General features: G+C 40.6%; 1 pseudogene; it reads left to right on the forward strand.

The window, feature by feature from the left end:
• Positions 1–13,457: 13,457 nt before the first annotated feature.
• Positions 13,458–14,961, forward strand: LOC146631431 (uncharacterized; annotated as a pseudogene).
• The last annotated feature ends 1,710 nt before the right edge of the window (positions 14,962–16,671 follow it).

The following is a 16,671-nucleotide window of genomic DNA, read 5'->3' on the forward strand; positions in this document are numbered from 1 at the left end:
TCCCTGCTGGGGTAGCATGAATTTGAAGCCATAAGATTATGCAATGCTGTTCAGCTATTGAAGCCTACTGAGAACCCTGACAGATAAGTGGCTGGACCCAGAGCTGTGGAAATGGTTAAGTGTTGACTCCGTTTGATTGGATAATGGGTAATTGCAGGGTGCATTGCATTCGGCAATATGCTGGGAATTTAGCGGGGGCAAGTGAGGCAGAGGAAAAGAATGGAGCAGGGAAAATATTTTGGCGTGTTGTGTTTTTTGCAGACTGTTATTTCACACCTTGGTTGGTTACATTTGTTTGGATCTCAAGCCTGCACAGTTTACTAATTTGTATCAACTGATGATGCAATTTAAATTGCAAATGACAATTTGAAAATTTATTGTCACACAGTTGATTTTTGTTTCATTCGACACAGTTTCTGAATTGAGAGTTCACATTTCAGTGTGGCTGCTGCACCGTGCCTGAGTTTGTAAGTCCTGAATGTCTCCTTGTATCAGAACAGTTAAAAGCTCAGGCATGTTGTCTTTCATAAAGGCCTTGGCTTTTGTTATGTTGCTTTACATTAAATAAAGCCTTTGTGGTTCCTCCCCATTGACTCTGTGGGCTCAAGTGTAGAATGTCTTCTTTGAGAGCTCATTTCAAACATGTCTTTAGTCTCTCAGCCACTTCCAAAAGGAAAAGCTATTTTTACTTTCCAAATCTTATGCACTGGAACAGAACTAGCCTTCAGGAGCTAATGTGAAAATTCTTCCCCTGCTAGACTTGAATATACTAGAGCTGCATTATTGCTCTTTGAGGAGTACAGTAGGGGGGCTGTGCTTGCTGAATTCCACTTCAGTCAGTGTATTGATTGTTTTTTCACAGGTGTCTTTCTCTGTCGCTGGGTAAAGTCAGAATCTACAGTGCTATTCATTTTGATTTACGGATTGAACAGACTGTCGAAAGAACACGTATGAATTTTGCATTTGTTTACGTGGACTTTTTGTTGATATTGATTCAGTCTTGGCACACAGCACCAATGTGTCAAGTTTGAGTCTTAACAAAGTCCTTTATTACAGGCTAATCTACTGTTAGTGCCACATTAAGGAAAAATATATTATTGATCTTTTTTAGATTAAAGTTGAAATTTCAAGATTAAAGTTGAAGTACCACTTTGAGAAAAAGCTGAAATGTCGATAAGGATGATTTTTCTTTTAGCACATAAACACAGTGTGCTGTGTGGTGATAAATAGACGGACGCTGAACACATGGTGCAGAAAGCTGCAGCTGGTTAAAAGGAAAAAAGAGGCTATATGTTGTATCACAAGATAACACAGCTGAACAACTCATCTACACAAGGCATTTTATAGAAGGTATAAGTGTGTCGTACACGTGTGTGCACATTTAGACTTTAAGAAAAAAGTCAAAGAACAAAGTGAAGGATTCTTTTGGCACATGCTCGTGAAATAAAAACCCCACACCACTGAGTTCTTGCTTAAGAAAGGCTACGTGGGTAATCAGTCTGTGTTTTAGATATCTTCTTTGTTCCCTTTAGTGGACGCCTCCACCTCACCCATCCCTCCTCGTCACAGCAACCTTCTGTATGTACTCTGTGAAGCCCACTAGTGTGTGATAGTTTAATAATAATATTTTTAGTGAATAATCTTGATTATTTTTCATTTCAAATTTTTTTTATTTTTGTGAATAAAATGTCCTGTAAACAGAATAGTCCTTTATAGTCATGTTACATGTAGAACTAAATTGTGGGTGCTCCACACCAACTGTGCAAAGCTGGATGAGGTGTTAGTAGTTGCCACGTTCATACCAGTAGGAGGCCCTGTGGGGTTGTGGTTTTCCTGTCTCCCACTGGTCTCCCTCTTAGCTGCGAGGATTCAGTCAGAGCAGGCCACATCTCCAGTGTCATCTTTGTCTTTATGTTTTTTCAGGCATGTGATCGTGGTACCAGGTGCTGCAACCCATCACGTCTTCTTTACTTTATCCATGAATATTCTTTTCCTCCTGCCTGGCAGCATCCTGCGTCCAGTGTACCCACTAACCGTCCTCTGCACATGTTCAGATCATCTCAGTCTTGACTTTTTAACTTTGTCTCCAAACTGCTCAACCTGAGCTCCTCCTCTGATGTTCTCATTTTTAATCAGTGCAGGAACTAGTGTGTTCCTGTACGTATGGGAAACTCCATGTAAGAACCTTCATGAGAGAAACTGGACTTTATAAATAATAATGTTGCATCCCTGAATTATTGACAGTGATAGAGTCAGTGGTGATGTTTTGCTGGGATGACTTTACCTTCGAGGGAAGGGTCACTTCAGTGCAACTCGTGTGGTCTTAGAATGGAAATATGAAAATAACAAGTACCCTTCTGTTGGGTGACACCTCATAGTTTTTGAGTTGTTGTATAAAGTCAAGCATCTATCCATGCAGTCTGCCTTGACAAGCATTTGTGAACGAATAGGTCATTTAAAAGAGCTCACTGAATTTTAGCTGTAGTGAAGTAATATAGTTTACTTTTCAAATTACTGATTGAATACATAAATAGTGTAGTTGAATCATAGTCTGGTCACTTCTACATTATGGAACCACTCTCAAAATCAGATAGCTCTTTAAAATGTCCCTTTTTTAACAAATGTTTGAGTAATTGCTGGTTTTATACTTTTCAGCTGTGGCAATGGAAGTAAAAACACCTGAACTCAGAGATTAAGAAGTGTGGCCCAGTAACGTCAGTAATCCTTAATAAATAGATTGACTTCAATGAGCATTTGCTAATTTAGAAGAGAGGCTTTGTGTAGCAAAATGCTAAACAGTAAGCAAACACAAGAAATATAGTTTTTCTTCTAGGACACTCCACAAGAACGAAGCAAGACTGCAACTGCTCTAGACTAGATGTGAGTTTGTGCGTCTGTATGAACATGAACTGTTTAATTCATTTCACGGGATCGTTAAATGTTGCTAGAAGAGTAGTTCATCATTAACATGGTAGCCTGAAATAAAGGAGGACTGGACATTTTCTAGCAGGTCAGCAAGTAGGTCAGCTCAAAAGGATTAGCTGAGACACCGGACATCCCTAAATCAACTGATCTTTCCCAACGATGGCACACTGCTTAGTAACACCAGTGCACGATGGAGAAAATGACTCATTCAATTAATTGGCTCATAATTCGCTGGACAAAGAGTGCAGTTTTTTTTTTGTTATCTTTAGTTTTAGTTTTTTTTACAGTAACATCGTATCAGTGTTTGACTTTGTTGCAGAGTCCAATATCTATCTCTCTGCTGTAGTGAATTCTCCACAGCACCCAAATACCACAATGTCTGCCCCAGCCATTTTTGTCATGCTAAATAGAAGCTGTCATGTTTGTACTTTTTATTGTAATATACACTCCCTGATTGTCTTAATAGGTAAGCTTTGCTAGAACAATATAGGAGCTCCTTTTGCGTACTTTAATTCTTCACGGCATTGAGTCAAACAGGTGGTGGAAACCGTCCTCAGATATCCATGATGACATCATGATGACATCATAAATCAAGCTCCCATTCTACAAAAAATCCTACAAACAAACGTGAACTTTTGATTGGAACACAGGTGGTGTCTGTAGCTTAGGTGATAGTGTAGGAAGCCCAGTAATAGAATAGAATAGAATAGAATAGAATTCAACTTTATTGTCATTGCACATGCACAGGTACAGGGCAACGAAATGCAGTTTGCATCCATCCAGAAGTGCTTTAGTGATATAGATATATTACAATATATATTAGCAATAATATAGATATGTGAGTATATTACAGAAATGGGTCTATTATGGTATGTTATAATGTACACGGTATGAAGTATGTTGTGAATATTCTATAACTATAAGTATGTACAGGCTGTAGTGAGTACAAGCTATTTACAGGATATGAACAGGATATAAATATGAAAAACTATACAGAATATGAAATAAATAACTTTACAGAATCTGGGATATACAGCTATACAGAAATGGGAACTATGCAAGTTGTAAACAGTTGTAGGATTAAAGATTATCGAATGTACAGAATGATTATTTACAGAGCTATACAGTAGTGCAGTTAAGATAAGTGAGATATGTGGATAATTTCTACAGAGGCTATATAAAGTGCTAGTGGTTGTGAGTGGTGGTTCAGTCCATGTTATTATTGTGTGTTTGAGGGTACAGTTGTCCATTGTGGGTGTGTGTATGTTCAGTCCATGTGTTAACGTGGGTCAGATGTCAGGAGGCAGAGTTCAGGAGTCTGACAGCTGTGGGGAAGAAGCTGTTCCGGTACCTGGTGGTCTTAGTCCGGAGGCTCCTGTGGCGCCTCCCAGAGGGCAGGAGGGTGAAGAGTCCATGTGATGGGTGACTGGGGTCTTTGATGATTTTCCCAGCCCTTTTCAGACACCGCTTCCTGTAGATGTCTTTTATGGCAGGAAGTGGTGCTCCGGCGATGCGCTGGGCAGTTTTCACGACCCTCTGCAACGCCTTCCGGTCCGAGGCAGAGCAGTTCCCGTACCAGACTGTTATACAGTTGGTCAGGATGCTCTCGATGGTGCAGCGATAGAAGTTCACCAGGATGTCTGAGGACAGGTGGTTCTTCCTCAGAGTCCTCAAGAAGAAGAGGCGCTGGTGAGCCTTCTTGACCAGCTATTAGATTAATGTATTAGATTAATCAGAAGGTTGCTGGTTTGATCCGTGTTCTGTGTGTCAGGTCATTTAGTGTGAATGCTAGATAGAAAGTCTGAATGAGACATCTTTACGTCCAATCAAACACAGAACATGATAACACTGCAATTACACTTAAAAATGCAGAACTTAGGCTTAATACAGTTTAATCTGGTAAATTATATTTTAAAAAATCACCACTTTACAGTGACGGTGAAAAAGAAAAGTAGTCAAAATCCAAAAGATGTGGGCTCCATGTTCAGCTCTGCTGTAAAGCTGGAGACTTGTTCACTTTTGAAACTACACTGAAAAAACGGGAATTGGCAGGCTTTTGAATTTGCACAAATGAATTTAGTTAATGCTACACAAGCTTTTCATGTTTCTCTTATTTACATGATTAAATAAAGTACCATTTACTTGATTATAAACAATACTGAGACTACTCATTTTTCTTGCATTGATTTAAAGTGACTAAATTAGAATACTAAAACCATTGTAATCATGTTTGACCACAACCGGAAATGATGCAATATATTCAAAGACAACAACTAAATATGATTGGATAATACGACCTAGAGTCTTATCCAATAAGACAACAACATAATTTAAGGAGAGCGCAATTGACCGCCAGATTCTGGAAGATTGTTTAGCCACATGCAACCTGAGTCAGGCATAGTGAGAAGGTAAGTAATTTAAATACATTTGTTTTAGTTTGGTACGTTTTCACAGAATTGTTGCAGTGCATGCTATATAAAAAGTAATCTGTAATGCATCTACATGTTGTTTTTACAGTGCTAGCTAAAGTTGGTATTAGCTAGTGATGGCCAAATGAAGCTTTCCGAAGCACTGAAGCTTGTATTGAAAAACGGTTCATTACTCGAAGCTTTTCAACACAGTCCTCTCCGGTGACATCTGGTGGTGAAAATTTTGAAGAGCAGCTTGAATCTGCAAAATAAAACGGACTGCTCAATTATCACTGCTCACTCAAGAGTGGAGTTCTCTCTGATATTGGGCCACCGTTCCGTTGCTTTGAACATGTAATTGGTTTTGTTTTCTCGATTGGGGGGCTGAAAAAAAATGTAATGCGTATCTGCGTAATACATTTTGATCAATAAACTTTCCCTATTTAAACATGCACTATGGTGTGGCCTTTCTTTGCTCATAACTCCTTGATGTTGGTAAATACAATAAGTGAGCAATATATATAATATACATATGAGAATGCACAGCACATTATGGAGTATGCCCCTGCTGTGAAGTCCTGCCTCCATCTACTTGTCGTTTAATCACTGGACAGCTGGACAGGTTCATACAAAATATTAGATTAGGCCAATTCCTATACATATTTTTGACCTAGGGGTGGGATTGATTGTGAACTGGAAAGGGAAAATGCTTAGGGGGCTGAGTACGGCTGCATCGTCACTGATTTGTAGAATCATTTTTGATTCGATACAGGATCCGATTCAATTTGATTGGAATCTGGAAAGTTTTGCCTCAGTCAGAAATATTACAATTCTGGTCATGTATCAGTATATATCCATAATTTCGTATCTATTAAAAGAAAGCTGACACATGTGAGCCTTAATTAGAGATGTAAACAGAGAGTTATGAAACCTGCAGCTGCAGAAGCCAGCGAAAAAAAAAGAGGCAAACACAGCGCGGACCCGACGACGCACCAAAATCTGATTCTGACGCGTCTGGTCCGCGTTCTGTGTTTACGTTTGTATGCAGAATCCGTAAACCTGCTCCCAGTTACTGTTTTAGCTGTATGGTGTTTGACGACATGTTGTGAGGTTTAACCTGAGATGCTGGCGTTTCAGGCATGATAACGTTAATTTACAAATCGACACAGGATTTTAATGAATCAATATCACTTTATTCAATTTAGCATGGATTGTAATCAGAAAAGCGATAATCAAAACCCACCCCTAATCAAGAACTTGCAAAGTAAAAACATGATCTATGTCAGGTAGCCCTTTTGTTATTTACAGTTAAAAAGAGGATTAGTGTTACTGTGCGCTGGCTGAGTCTGTTTCTTTTCTTAGAAATAGTTTCTCCTGCCCTGGAGAAAATCCACTTGCATGGAACAGAAGAGGCTGTGGAGTGCAGGAACCACACTGCAAGCTGGTAGATATGCAGGTATTCCTGGGTCCTGCAGACTATCACCTAAAAACAATAAACAAAATGATTTTCTAAACTGTGTAGCAATGTAATGTACGTATAGTGTCAAATACATTTTTGTAGTCTTCATTAGCTTTAATTCACATGGAAGTGTTCCTAAAGTCATATGCTGTAATGATATTTACATTATGAAAACATGATTTTGGACATTTCAAGTTTTTCACTTCGGCAGATAAAATGAATTGAGCAAAATCAACTCAAAATATTTCCACACGCCAGAACGTCCTCTCTTCCTCGCTGGCTCCATATCTGTCAGTGGAATGATCACCTCGTCGCTATCTGTCACCATCAACACACTCCACGAATCCCGTGGATGATTCACTTCCTTATATCCGTTTGAATCAGGTACCGAAGCAGTTACGTGCGTAACGAAGCTTCGGACGTCACTGGTCACGTGACTTTTGCCAAACGAAGCAAGCCTCGACACAGTGCTTCTGAACCAGTGTGTTGTTTTTTTCGACACACGCTCCGGAGCGTAGTGATGGGATTTCCGGCTCTTTTTAGAGATCCGGCTCTTTCGGTTCGGCTCACTAAAAAGAGCCGGCTCTTTCGGCTCCGAACCGGCTCTTCAGGTTGTTTTGTTGCTTTAATTAATTTATTATTAACAATAATATAAAATTATGCACAAAAGGAATTACTAACATAAAAACAAGTGGTTTTATTTATATATGTTTATATATAAATATATGCGGTGGCCCCTAGAGACAAAACACGTACAAACTCCAAAACACATTTCTAGCATGAACTGAACTTCCAAAGCCGAGCTACTAGATCACTTAAATTACACAATTGAAAGCATGTGTGTATTGTTTGTGTATTTATACACAGGCACTCATATATATATTCAAATAATAAAAAAAAAAGTTCATTTACCTGTTATGAAAGAACTTTCTGCAGCCATTAACAAACACCAGAATAAACACCCCGAGGCTGCTTTTATTGTTGCTGGCGACTTCAACCACACCAACTTAAAGACAGTCCTCCCCAGATTCCACCAACATGTCTCCTGCCACACCAGAGGAGACAAGACTTTAGACCATGTGTATTCCAACCTGGCTGGAGCCTACAAAGCCACACCCCTCCCCCACATTGGACAATCGGACCATCTCTCCCTGTTCCTCACACCTCGGTATTCACCACTCATCCAACATGTGAAACCTGCTGTGAGGACAATTAAAGTGTGGCCAGAGGGGACAGACGCAGTGCTCCAGGACAGATTTAAAAACACAGACTGGAATATGTTCACCCACACAGACCTGGACCAGTACGCCTCATCTGTACTGGATTACATCTCCAAAACCACAGACAGTGTCACCACCCAGAAACGGATCACCATGTACCCCAACCAGAAGCCTTGGATGAACCGGGATGTTCGTCTCCTCCTGAAGGCCCGCAACACTGCCTTTAGGTCAGGAGATGCACACGCCTACAGTACAGCCAGGGCTAATCTAAAGAAGGGCATCAAAAAAGCCAAACACCATTACAAAAGAAGGTAGAAGAACACTTCTCCAACTCCAACCCCCGACGCATGTGGCAAGGACTTCAGACCATCACAGACTACAGGACCACCAAACCCTCCCCCGCATCCTCTGATGTCTCCTTCCTCAACGAGCTCAACAACTTTTATGCTCGTTTTGAGCGAGGGAACCCCACAACCACAACCAAAGCAGACATGACGCCAGACCACCAACCTATGACTCTCTCCCCCACCGATGTAGGAGCGGTGCTGAGCAGGATCAATGTCCACAAGGCTGCAGGCCCTGATGGCATCCCTGGGCGTGTTCTCAGAGCGTGTTCTGGGGAGCTTGCAGGAGTGCTCACAGACATATTCAATCTGTCCTTGGCCCACGCTGTGGTACCGGCCTGCTTCAAATCCACCTCCATCGTCCCGATACCCAAAAACTCCAACCCATCTTGCCTCAATGATTACCGCCCAGTAGCACTCACCCCCATCATCACTAAGTGCTTAGAGCGACTGGTCCTAGCACACTTCAAATCCTGTCTCCCCCCCACCCTGGACCCCCACCAATTCGCATACCGCCGGAACAGGAGCACAGAGGATGCAGTCTCCATCGCAATGCACTCTGTCCTCTCACACCTGGACAACAACAACACCTACGCCAGAATGCTGTTTATAGACTTCAGTTCAGCATTCAATACAATCCACCCCTCACAACTCATCAGGAAACTGACAGACCTGGGTATCAGTTCCCTCATCTGCAAATGGTTACTGGACTTCCTGACCAACCGCCCCCAACATGTCCGGCTGGATAACCGCTGCTCATCTACCATCACAATGAACACCGGTGTACCACAAGGCTGCGTGATGAGCCCTTTCCTCTACTCCCTCTTCACCCACAACTGCAGACCTGCTGATGGTTCCAACACCATCATTAAGTTTGCAGATGACACCACGGTGATTGGCCTCATCAGTGACAACGATGAGGCCGCCTACAGGGAGGAGGTGGATCGTCTGGCTGAGTGGTGCGACAGAAACAACCTGCTGCTTAACACCGAGAAGACCAAGGAGCTCATCGTGGACTACAGGAGGAATGCTGACCCACATCCACCCATCCACATTAAGGGGACGGCTGTGGAGCGTGTGAGCAGCTTCAAGTTCCTGGGAGTCCACATCTCCGAGGATCTCACCTGGACGACCAACTGCTCCAAGCTGGTCAAGAAGGCTCACCAGCGCCTCTTCTTCTTGAGGACTCTGAGGAAGAACCACCTGTCCTCAGACATCCTGGTGAACTTCTATCGCTGCACCATCGAGAGCATCCTGACCAACTGTATAACAGTCTGGTACGGGAACTGCTCTGCCTCGGACCGGAAGGCGTTGCAGAGGGTCGTGAAAACTGCCCAGCGCATCGCCGGAGCACCACTTCCTGCCATAAAAGACATCTACAGGAAGCGGTGTCTGAAAAGGGCTGGGAAAATCATCAAAGACCCCAGTCACCCATCACATGGACTCTTCACCCTCCTGCCCTCTGGGAGGCGCCACAGGAGCCTCCGGACTAAGACCACCAGGTACCGGAACAGCTTCTTCCCCACAGCTGTCAGACTCCTGAACTCTGCCTCCTGACATCTGACCCACGTTAAACTCATGGACTGAACATACACACACCCACAATGGACAACTGTACCCTCAAACACACAATAATAACATGGACTGAACCACCACTCACAACCACTAGCACTTTATATAGCCTCTGTAGAAATTATCCACATATCTCACTTATCTTAACTGCACTACTGTATAGCTCTGTAAATAATCATTCTGTACATTCGATAATCTTTAATCCTACAACTGTTTACAACTTGCATAGTTCCCATTTCTGTATAGCTGTATATCCCAGATTCTGTAAAGTTATTTATTTCATTTCATATTCTGTATAGTTTTTCATATTTATATCCTGTTCATATCCTGTACATAGCTTGTACTCACTACAGCCTGTACATACTTATAGTTATAGAATATTCACAACATACTTCATACCGTGTACATTATAACATACCATAATAGACCCATTTCTGTAATATACTCACATATCTATATTATTGCTAATATATATTGTAATATATCTATATCACTAAAGCACTTCTGGATGGATGCAAACTGCATTTCGTTGCCCTGTACCTGTGCATGTGCAATGACAATAAAGTTGAATTCTATTCTATTCTATTCTATTCTATTACCACACACCAAATCCGGTCGTTGGTACTTGCTGGCTTGTGTAGCCACAAGATAACAAAGGCTCAACACTGCGCCCAGCATCCTGGAGCACTTCTGTTGTCTTTTGTACGTGTTTTGAGTTTTTATATGCTTCTGAGTTTTTACGTGCTTCGGAGTTTGTACGTGTTTTTACGTGTTTTGGAGTTTGTACGTGTTTTGGAGTTTGTACGTGTTTTTACGTGTTTTGGAGTTTGTACATGCTTCAGAGTTCGTACGTGATTTGAAGTTTGTATGTGCTTTGTCTCTAGGGGCCACCGTAAATATACTTTTATTTATTCACTCCACATAAAATGTAATAAATAAATCATATAATACAAAAATCAACTATTCACATTTCAAGTTTTAACTATTTAAATTTTCAGCTTTTTCCTTTCACAAATTTAAAGTGAAAAGAACACAAAACACTGAAAACCACAACACAATTAAATATAAATTATAATATGAAAACTAAAAGAACATGCATATTCTCTGTCATATGGACCTGCATGAATAAACTTTCTCAATCCTTTATCATCTGCAACTGAAAATAGTTGTGGATGATTACTATACCTTTCTAATGTTGTTGTCCCTGCCTCTCTTTCTCTCTCTCTGGCTCTGTTCCTGTGCTACTGAGTGTAACTACCGCCCCTCCCCCCTCTGCCCAGCGTAAAGCACAAGGCTCGCGTGCAGAGTGAAGCGGAAAAAAAGTGCGAGAGAGAGAGAGAGTGAGAGAAAGAAAAAAAAAAAAAAACCCACGTGACGGCTCGCGATAAGGAGCCGGCTCGCGTCGTTCACGTCAAAGAGTCGGCTCTAAGAGCCATTTCGTTCGCGAACGACCCATCACTACCGGAGCGTCAGCTTCAAGCGGGCCATCACTACCGGAGCGTCAGCTTCAAGCGGGCCATCACTAGTATTAGCTTTGTGGCTAAAGCTGAAAAATAGTAACAAATTGCACATAGTCGGGAGAAAGCAGCTGTTGTCGGTCAGATATGGAATTTATGCATGTGACAGAGAGCACTGACGTTTTTGATGGCTTAGCAAGTTAAAACGTCACTGAGAGAGCACAATAGTGTTTGTGTTACTGGTGCTAGTTATTATGGCTACATTGGCTAATTAGTCTGGCTGTAACCGTCAGAGTTTAAGAAGCTGGGAGCCCCACAGTGCTATACCTTAATTCTTGCTGCTGACACGCACTCAAGTTATAATAAGGATCCTGCCACCTTAGACGTGGGTTTAAGAACCTGTGCCCATAAATGCCAAGTCATCTTTCCATTTAGTCATTGTTTTAGATGAAGTGTCACTTACTTGACTATTCTATCGGTCATGCCCAAATAATACAGCAGATATCTACAAGGAGATAAGTTTGTTCAACAGACTATGTCTTATTAAGTGATGTATTGTGAATTTTCCAACATCGTCCTAACAAAAATTAGGATCCCCCCCCCCCCCCCTTTTTTTTTCTACTTTGTGTAGAACATATGTGAGCTGCTTCTCAAAACATTATGTATAAATGAGGGAAAGATTGGTACTTTAAAGAAACCATTGATGCTCTTCTGGACTGGAATACCGTTTTTCAATTAAAATTAATGTTTTTTGTGATGGTGAAATTGTTACCTTTATGATTACAGAAGTCAAAACATCAGATGATGATAGCTTATAATCTAAACTCCCCATCTCTTGGCAAGTCTGAATTAGAGGTCTCAGCTGTATCGGCCTTTCTAGTGGATTTGCTTAAAGAGGAGATAGCTTAAGTCATTAGGTACATATTCCCTGACATTCTAGAGGTCAACCTTGCACAGTGTGTGACATAAACAGTATAACTTATAGAAATGGAATGGTACTGGCCGCAGGTGGATTGCCAGAATACTGAAAAACCATATCTGCATTGTACCACAGCATATTCTACATTGTCAGAGAGCTTGGTGGCTGGTACAGAGAGCACGACAGAGCTTTTGAGCTCCGCCCAGTATCCACAAGAATATTCACTCTCGCTTCGCTCTGTGAACTCCTTAATACTTATCCATTGGTTGACTATGAGATTGGATCAGTCCACATTGTGACTTTAAAAAGGCATATAGAAATAAAAGGTGTTCATATAAGTGTAATAGGTTCAGTCGCATGTATTTCATTAGATAAATTCTTCTTTTTTTTATGTCTGATCTTTATAACTTTGACTATTGGGTATGGATAGCTTTATGAAAACTAAACTGAAATGATTCTTTCTGAATGTCCATCCATCCATCCATTCGCTTCCACTTATCCTTTTCAGGGTCGCGGGGGGCGCTGGAGCCTATCCCAGCTGTCATAGGGCGAGAGGCAGGGTACACCCTGGACAGGTCGCCAGTCTGTCGCAGGGCTAACACACAGGGACAGACAACCATTTGCACTCACATTCATTCGCACATTCACACCTAGTGACAATTTGGATTATCCAATCAACCTATCCCCAGAAGCTGCATGTCTTTGGACAGTGGGAGGAAGCCGGAGTACCCGGAGAGAACCCACGCAAACACGGGGAGAACATGCAAACTCCACACAGAAAGACCCCGGCCTGATGTTGGAATTGAACTCAGGACCTTCTTGCTGTGCGGCAACAGTGCTAACCACCGTGCCACCGTGCTTTCTGAATGTCTGATATGTAATTCTTTTTTTCCTACAGAGTCCTATGGGGAGTCCTATGGTCCTAAAGACTGTTTTGGCTGACGGAACCTGTCGAAGGCTCACTCTCTAATGGAGCGCCTGAATCAACTGAGGATCTCATCGTTGAAGTCAAGAGACAGTGTTGTCTTCAGGGCAGTTTCAGACTTCAGTTTATGGATTCCTTGTTTGGGAATGAGTTTCTTAACCTTACCTCAGTTTCAGAAGTAGCAGACAAAGGGACTCTTAAAGCTATTGACATGTCAAAGCCCACAACATGGACATAAAAAAGAGTAACAGAGTTGGTGAAACTCAAGATGGAAAAGACTTTTTCATACAGAAGACATGAAGGTGTTCGTGATGCACCAATGCTGGAGGCTTTCATGGCAAGATGGCCTGCTCTATTTGATTTCCATGAGGTAAGGTTTGCCTCATACACGGTGTTCTTGTGGTATTAGCCTAAAATGGTTAAGGCACAGCCCATTGACAGCCCATTTCTTCAGCATGAGTGATTGCAGCCTTCTTCCAGGTATTAAACCTTTGAAGCTCATTCCTCTGTGCTCATGTTTTCAGATCAACGCTGAGTTTAAGAGAATTGCCACCATCCCCCTTTAAACAAAGTTCCTGGCTCAGCTGGCTCTCCACTTGGACAACCTGGTGAAGTTGGTCAACAGAAGAGGAGAGCTTGGACTAATACTGAAAAGAATTGTGGCATAAATGGATAATGTAAGTGATAAATCCTGAACATTCACTTAACATGGTAAATGGCCTGCATTTGTATAGCGCTTCACACTACATTCAGTCATTCACCCATTCACACACACTGGCGATGGCAAGCTACATTGTAGCCACAGCTGCCCTGGTGCACACTGACAGAGGCGCCACCGGGCCCTCTGACCACCACCAGTAGGCAAACACGGGGTTAGTATCTTGCCCAAGGATATTTGGTATGCAGCCAGGAGGCAGCCTGGGATCGAACTACCGACCTTCTGATTAGTGGCTGACCTGCTCTGCCACCTGAGTTACAGCCACCCATAATCCTCTTTGGATGAAACTTTATAATTGTGGAAGATTTCAAATGTTTCCATGATAAATTCTCTCATTTTGTATTTTTACATCTGGTTCTTTTTTTAACCTTCACTTTGTCAACTTATTATTAATTGCCAGTAAACCTATTATTAATTTGTGTGCCTTTACTTTAAAAACATTCATGTAAAGTACACTATTAAAACTTAAATGAAGGACAAGGGCTGAATGAAGACGCTAATTACATACATTTCATTTCAGTGTGAAGATGTTGATGCTGAGTGTGTCAAGGGAGTGTGTATCTACATGGGTGAAGACCCTGGCATGCTTATCCGGGAGTATGTGGTATGTACTTGTCTTTTTCTTTTCTTTTTTTTTTTCTTTTTTTTTCGGACTTTCCACAGTGTCATATTACTTACTTGGCATGAAATGACTAACATGGCTTCTTTTTTACAGGGCATGGAACAACGTGCCATCAGTGAGACTGTTGAAGACACCACTGTTTGAATTTATCTTCTTAAAGAGCAAGCTTCAGCAGATGAACAAGAGTGGTCCTTGCAGGCATCAGGGTGGCGAAGACTTTGGATAATGTAGCATTTGCTGTGATAATGCTATTTGGACTAATGTATGCATTAAACCTTGCCTACCCTGCGGACCTTCGCTACAACTTTGACGTTTTCCTGAAGGTTTTCATGGAACTGGATGGAGCTAAACTCTCTAAAGTTCTTGCTTTCAAAAACCATCTGTTTCATTGAGAAGTCAAAGACTGCACTTCTGCAATTCTTTGCAGTTTTTCATTTTGTGTTCAGTAACGTTATACTGCTTATGTTTTTATTGCTTTCCCCTCATGTGACTGCAATGCTGGATGATTTTTCCTTTTGGTATCATGTTGTAAGAAATTTTTACTGACGATTTTTAGCAATATGTTCTAAGTATACCTTAATGTCCTGCTTACATGTTTAAAATGAAGATTAAAATTCATGTAGGTGTTTGGTATTAGTTATGTAACAATGTCATTTAAGGCTTAACTTATTTGAAATCTTGTACAGGTAAATACTTGTACAGAAGCTGAAACTGTTGTCAAATAACACACAAGTTATATTTGTGTAAATCTGTTTATTCATAAAAGCGTGTTGCTTTTTTTCAGGTAGTCTTAATTTAGTTTACATTTTCAATTGTGTAATTAATACAAATGTTTTATATGTAAGAGATGACAGGATCATCTATAAGCACTTTCTTTTATTTGCTGCTAAGGTCAGTTTTTTGTGAAATATTTGCAAATATATTCTCAAACTAACTCTTTCTTCTAGCTATTTCTGCAGGCTATCTTTAAAAATGTGTTAACAAGTTTATATGGATGTGATTTTGGACTTGTTCATGGCAGAATTGCTGCTTTCACTGCTGTTACAGTTTAATAAAGGTGAACTGTTCAGTAGCACTCACAGTCTTTGCCTTTTTTGTCAATAATGATCAGTTAATATTTCAATTGAAAAAATTAAGTAGGATTTAAAGCCATAATTTGTGTTGCAGGAACATAATTGCAATGTGTTTACATTACATAATATCATTGCATACCACTGGCAAATAAAAATAAGTTGGTGTTAAACATTAAAATATATTGACATTATGCAATACATTGATATTATGATAACAGATTAATATTAGTACATCAAACATGATTTTTTAAAGTAATCTGATGTAAATAAAATACTTTGATTTGGCAAGCATTAATTACTTGAGGGAAAGTGGAAAATTAAGTCAGTCATACTTATTCATATTATGTGGGACCGATGTACACAATAAATTCAAGTAAATTGAAAGAACTTTTTTTTTCAGTGTAGCCTTACTTGGCCATTTAAGGTTACTGTGTTGTTTCACTTTGGCTATCATAGCCAGCTGTTTGAACATGACCTAACATACAAATTCATGAATAGGAAAAAGACCCACGTGCAGCTGCTGTGTGTGGGTGAAAAAAAAGGCATCACAACTCTGCAGGTCACTCACTTTAGCGGGAAGTAGTGAATTAATCTGGGAACGTTCAACACTAAACTCAAACTAATCACAGTGATTTGGAAATATCTTTACCAAAGTAGTTGAAAAGTTATCTTTTGTTCAAGGGTGCTTTGTCATAATGTTTTAGTCACATCTATTTAGTAATATGTTATATTTATATAGCGCCAAATCATTCAGACTTTGAAATCTGAATGTTTAAAAACATAATAATTCATTGTTAATGGATTAGAAAACAAGCTAATTCTTACTGTTCGTCGTGTTTTGAGAAAATGAAAGTGATTAAACACAACATAACAAACGTACACAGCACAATCTAAAAGTTGTGCCCTGGAAGCAATTGCCTTGATTTTATACTTTGAAGAAACAGATGTGGCATTAAAGCAGTGAATACTTGATGTTGTGTGTGTTTTGTCCTAAAATTGGTCAAACAATAAAAATAACTAAATTCAGTC

Source organism: Diplotaxodon limnothrissa, linkage group LG5 (genome assembly GCF_057381915.1).
Source record: "Diplotaxodon limnothrissa isolate DT_005_m linkage group LG5, D_limnothrissa_male_GT1.1, whole genome shotgun sequence".
In the NCBI taxonomy this organism is placed as follows: domain Eukaryota; kingdom Metazoa; phylum Chordata; class Actinopteri; order Cichliformes; family Cichlidae; genus Diplotaxodon; species Diplotaxodon limnothrissa.